Here is a 6,200-nt window from a genome sequence, read left to right on the forward strand (position 1 = left end):
AACAAATTTTTTTAAATCAAAATAAAATATATTGGGGTACTAGATGTAAAAATGGGGAAAATTTAAAAAAAAAATTTTATTACATTTAAAAAAAAAAAACAAAACTTAATTTCAAAAAAAAAAAAAAAATTAAAAAATAACACATATCAAACCTTTTAAAATATACAAAAATATGAATGAAGAGAAAGAGGGGAGGGAGAGAGGTTTTGGCATTTTTTAAAATTAAAAAAATAAATTTTAAAAATTTATTCCCCTTTAAAATCAAATAATTTTTAAATTTTATTTTATGAACATTGAAACTGTTTCTTGGAATGTATTATGTCCCAAATATCCCTACGAAAAAATCAGAAACAAAAAACATAACTCCCTAGATTATTTAGCTATTTCTCTTTTTTTTTTAGTTAGTTGATTTAGGTACTTTCCCGTCAAAACTTCACTTAAAAACAAAAATTTAATTGACTCGAGAAGGGGTTTGGAATATATTAAGTATTTTTTTTCCCTTTTTCCCTTATGGGTTCATATTTGGATCTAGCTTCCTTCTTAAACTATGGATGATTTGAGTATTGGAGTTTCAGCTTTAAGTTGCATTCTTCAGGCTTCAGAAACCCGATCAAAAATTCTCACAAAATAAATATTTATATTATTTCTTTTTATACATGTATATTTGTAGCAAAAAATACCGGTAAATGTCTAGCTTTCAGTAGAGAAATGTTGGGACGCCTTGTTGGCAAAAACCCGGGAAATGTTAAATTTTTCTTGTGGGAAATTAAAAAATTTTAAAATAATAAACATTAAAATGATCCAAATTAAAAAAAAAAAATAAACCCTTAATAAAACCCTAAGTACTTAAATTTTAAAACAAAAAAATTTTTTCCCTTTTAAAAAAAATAAATAAATTTTATTTGTAACAAATAAAAAAATTACTTTCCTGATGGAAAAAATGGGTTGATTAACGACAACCCAAAAAGTAAATGAAGGCCCCCAACACCGGCCTTGGGGCTTTTTCTAGGGGGTTTTTTATGTATATCTAATTTTTTTTTCCGTTTATTTTTTTTTCATTATATATATAATTTAAAAAAAAATTTAAAAATGTATTCTTCATTACCCTTTTTATGGGGTTTTAGCCCCCGTTAATTTTATCTAATAACTTATCCCAACCCCCTAAAATGGGATTACTTGCCGATTTAATATTTAAAATTCACCTCCAAACCGCAACCCAAAAGACCCTTATATATCCTGACCCCAAAACGGAACCACGGGAATGCCAAAAACCCAAAGTCCCAGGGGGGATTTTCAGTTGCGAGAACGGACTTTTATACAAGTTGGGACAAACTATTGAATGACATCAAATATTTAAGCTACAATCTTAACTTTTTACCCTATTTATTTTTTAAAGCTTTGAACTAGTGAGTGCAAATCTTTTTACTTCTTATTAATTCATTACATATATTACTCCTCTTATTCTTTTTTTTTCCTGGTGTATAACTTCATGGTAAATATTGGAACTTGTCCATGAGTTAATTTTTTACCCAAAAGGAAAATGGTGGGGAGAAAACAATGTCTCAAAAAATGGGTTTCTGGTTCTTCCAAATTTTTGCCCAAAAACTTTCGATTCTTAATGAGTTCAATCCACTTCCTAATGATGTAATTTTAGCCTCCTTCCAAAACTGGTACAACATGGCTTTAAATCCTCCTTTTTCCACATAAATCGGCTTCCAAAGGGTTATTAGGAAACAAACCCCCCGAGCTTTTTCCAACCTTGGGTCCAAGTCTTTGGAAGAACGAATCATCTCCAATTATAACTGACATTTAGATTCGAAGGCTCTATTGACTCATATTCCTTACCGCTTCTAGGCAAAACTCGATTCATCTAACTGTCGAGTTGTTTACATTACGAGAAATCTAAGGAACGTTGGTATCAATGTGGCATTTCAAAAATAAATGGAAGGATGAGAAGATGACCATGGCTCCTGCAGGCCATAGAGAAATTTGTTCTGGGATATTTCCTGGTGGACCTTATTATGACCATGTTATGGGATTTAAAAAGGCAAGTTTGGAAAAACCCGAAAATATATTCTTTATAACTTATGAGGAGCTAATGATAGACGCAAAAACTCATGTCAAGAGATTGGCTGAGTTTCTAGGATGCCCTTTCGACAAAGACGAGGAAGTAGGAGGAGATAGTGAAAAGTTGCAGTTTTGGAAATTTCCCAAGCAGTCATGAAGTGAACAAATCTGGGATTTTCCATCTTGGTTTCCAGTTCCTTATAATTCTTTCTTCAGACAAGGTGTCGTTGGGGATCATAAAAACTATCTGGAAGCTAAGACGATTGAGCGTATTGATGCATTGACAAGAGACATGTTTCATGGAGCTGGTTTCATGTATGGCATTTAGCACTTTTTGCTCTATTTTAAATCTTTAAATTTTGTTATTATTTCTTTTCTTTTGTATTTTCTGTTTATCTTTCTATTTTTTTTTTTTAGTTTAAAGGAGCTGAATTGTAGTAGTTCTGTAGCCTTTTAACCTATTCCGCCGACCCAATTTTTTTTTTCTCTTTAAAAGAAAAATTGTGTATTCTTAAAGTTGCATATTTTTTTTTTGATTTTTGGAGCTATGGTTAGCTTTTATCCCTACCTCGTATTTTAAAACTTTAATTTGGGGGGGGGGGTGTTTGTGGAATAAACCAAACCCCAAATGAAGTGAACATACAGTATATACCAAAGTTTGAAATTAGTTCGTGTTTGGCCAGTTCAACCTGGAGGGTCAAAATGCCAACCAAGTCTTTTTTTTTATCCAAAATTAAATGCTGCATTTGTGATTCGTTTTTAGCCCACCCGGTAAAAATGGTTGATTTTTTTTTTCTTTTTACTTAGGTCGTACATGTATAATAACATAAAAACTAATTAGGCTATTTTTTTTTATTTTAATTTTAACTGAGTAATAGGTTTGTAATACATCTGGGGTCCTTCATATGGGACAAATACCACCAAATGTTTCAAGTAATTAAAATTGGTGCGCCTTTTTTCTTAACAAATGAGACTAAGGGCAGCCAAGAAGATTGTGTATCTCAATGTTGAACAACAAGAATGTTTTAACACTATTACCTGTTAATGAAAATGGATTAAATAATTTCAAAAAGAAATTTCTCATTCTTTTTTGGGCATACTAAAATGAAGAACGCATTAAAGAGATAGAGGAGTAACTAAAAAGAATTAAAATTTGAAACTCTTATTTAAGAATTTTTAGAATCAAGCATATATTATATAGCAAAGAAAAGGTGAAAGAAAATTGAAGTTACTACTTTTACATCCACCACATGGGAAATGTAAGCTGCCTTCACATGATATCGGGATGTTGCCTTATTGTTGGATTCACTTATAAACTACTAAAATTTAGAAAAAGCAAAAAGAAAAAATGGGACAATAAATATATTGATAAAACATTTGATGAAGACCCTTCTACATCAAAAACTTGGAAGGAATGGGGGTTTGGGAGGCAAGTTAACATCCACAACCCTTCAAGTATTTGCACAACTTCAAAACATTGCTGGCCTGTTATTTTCGTCTCTTGAATGCACCAAAAAGCAACTTTAAAATTTTGGAGACCTCATCAGCATCAGCAGATGCCCTGTCAAGCTTATTGTCTAATAGGCAAAGCATGTCACCTGCTAAACTAGTAAATGAGCTGCCCAACTAGGAAAGAACTTAACTTTTTATCTGGAGAATTCAACCAATTTTGCCTTCCTGATATAAGTTCAAAAAGCATCATTCCAAAACTATAAACATCTGCTTTAGTTGTTATAGCTACTCCAGATATCCATTCTGGTGCAAGATAACCATCGTGCCCTCGCATGGAAGTAACTACTTCAAAAATTTGCCAACAAGTTTTGCCAAACCAAAATCAGCCAATCTGGGTTTGGGAAAATTAGCATCAAGAAGGATGTTTTTTTGGCTTAATATCAGCATGTATGATTAAATCCTTGCACTCATGATGAAGATAAGACAATCCCCGTGCTGTCCCCAATGCAATTTGGTATCTTGTTTTCCAATCCAACAAGTTTGACTCGTTTTCTTTGAAGAGGGAGAGTCCAAAGAACCATTTTCCACGTATTTGTAAACCAGTAATTTCTTATTCCTTGGGAGCAAAATCCACAGACGTATAAGATTAACATGGTGGATAGTTCCAAGTGTGCTAACTTCTGCCCGGAATTGCTTCTCTCCTTGACCCAATGCCTTAAAACTTCTTCACTGAACAATCGATAAATCAGGCAATGTCCCTTTGTAAACAGAACCAAAACTCCCTCCACCTAATTTTTCGGAGAAATTTTTCATTGCATATTGCAAGTCCTTGAAACTAAAAGCCACCAGCGAACCCTCCACTACCTTTGAAAAGCCATAACGATTTCTTTGCTGCTTCCAGATTAAAACCATCAGGACAATTCCTAAGAAGACTGATATAGAAACAGTAACACCAATTATAATTTTCTTTTTGCTTTTGGAAGTTTTAAATTCTGAAAGTGCAAGCCTGATATGGATTGTCCGTCCTCTAACATCGTCTCCAGAAAGTTGCCACATGTCCAACAACTTTCTTCTCCAAATTGAGCACTCATTGCTACTATATGAATAAGCAACACAAGAACAATTATTCAAGCAAGTGGTTTCACAATCTGAAACATTTGCTGACTCAAAAGATTTGAGTATCTTCAGGCAACCTCATGTTATTATACACCCAAAACCTGCCCTTTTTCTCATCATTAACAACATTAGCACACTCATGTATATCTGCTTTTCGCAACAACCACTAGAAAAGTCCTTTATACCCCCCTCGTACTTGATTTAGGCTCGAACCCACTCAAACAATTACAGTAGCCAGGAGAATCCCGATTGCAGTAACCAAATGGCCCGCAATAAGCGAAAAACCCCACATTGCTCCAAAGGTTGGGTCCATAACGGAGTCCACATTTTGAAGTATCTGACCAGGTGACTAACTTAACCTGTCCAGATACATCAACTAAATATCTTGTCACAATTGAAGGATCACGAGGTAAATATGTTAATAGCTCTCATTCTCATTATTGATGTAATATAGTTAAAATAGAGTTTGCTCAATTGAGGGCAATCCAAAAACAGGAAAATTCCAGGATAAACTAGCCCAATATTGTTTTGTTCCATTCCATACTAACAAGGATTGCGTACCGTTTGGCATGTGCTGACCTGAATACAATCCAGGTGTAGGATCTTCCACATTCTTCCATGATATAAGAGCCGTCTTTTGTTTGTTAGATCGAACAAAATTTCCCACCAGGCAACCATGTATCTGTGGGATGATCAAAGCTTTGCCAAATAGTTGAACCATTCCCCTTTAAAAAAATCAGATTACCATTATCAAGAAGCACTGCCACACTGATGATTGTGAAGTGGGACTAGATGCTATATTTGTGGACCAAATCGAGGTTTTGACCCATTGAAGAGTGCCAACTTACCCTCTATGATCTTTAGCTCAGCAGAATTCTTATCAGATATTGGTGTTCCTCTATTTGCTACCCAAACAACAGTTTGTGGACTTAAACTTTTTGTACCATATGCCTATGTAATATTTGGGGACTGACCTGGTTTGAAGAAGCCTAACTCAAAATTCCCTTCCCGAGAGACAAGTGTTTGTTCTCCTGAAAGGGATTGGTTAGCAATAATAGTGTTAGCTCCATGTAAGAGCTTGAGCTTGAAGAGAAAACAAAGCATGAAAAAAGACTTGTTTATAACGTCCATAGATGCAGAAATGTGCACTTTGACAATTAATATTAAATTGATTTCTGAGTGCCTTTGTTCATTTGCTGGCTTGGCTATAAATAAGAGAACTAAAGAAACGTATAGCGTGGCTTGACTTAAGTGCACCAAGAATAAACAAAAAAGCTTACTCTCAAGTTTCAACATTAAAAAATACTATATTTTGACATGACAAAAATTGAAGGAGCCTAAGAGTCTGGCTACGCGACTTTGGCTACGTTGACCTAAAATTTTCCCGCAAATCGGAAATAATGGGGGTTAAATTTGTAAATTATATAGATTGTGGCTACCCTTTAAAATTCTTTGTTGGGAAAAAAAGAATAAAGATGCTATATTTTTCCTTTTTTTTGAAACTACTTTTTAAATTTGTCACTGGTATGTAATGATTGGAAAGATTTATTAATTTTTTAAAAGAA

General features: G+C 33.7%; 1 pseudogene; it reads right to left on the bottom strand.

The window, feature by feature from the left end:
* Nucleotides 1–3,040: 3,040 nt before the first annotated feature.
* On the bottom strand, nt 3,041–5,766 carry LOC132061349 (G-type lectin S-receptor-like serine/threonine-protein kinase At2g19130; annotated as a pseudogene).
* Nucleotides 5,767–6,200: the final 434 nt, after the last annotated feature.

The sequence above is a fragment of the Lycium ferocissimum genome, chromosome 6 (assembly GCF_029784015.1).
Source record: "Lycium ferocissimum isolate CSIRO_LF1 chromosome 6, AGI_CSIRO_Lferr_CH_V1, whole genome shotgun sequence".
Taxonomy (NCBI): domain Eukaryota; kingdom Viridiplantae; phylum Streptophyta; class Magnoliopsida; order Solanales; family Solanaceae; genus Lycium; species Lycium ferocissimum.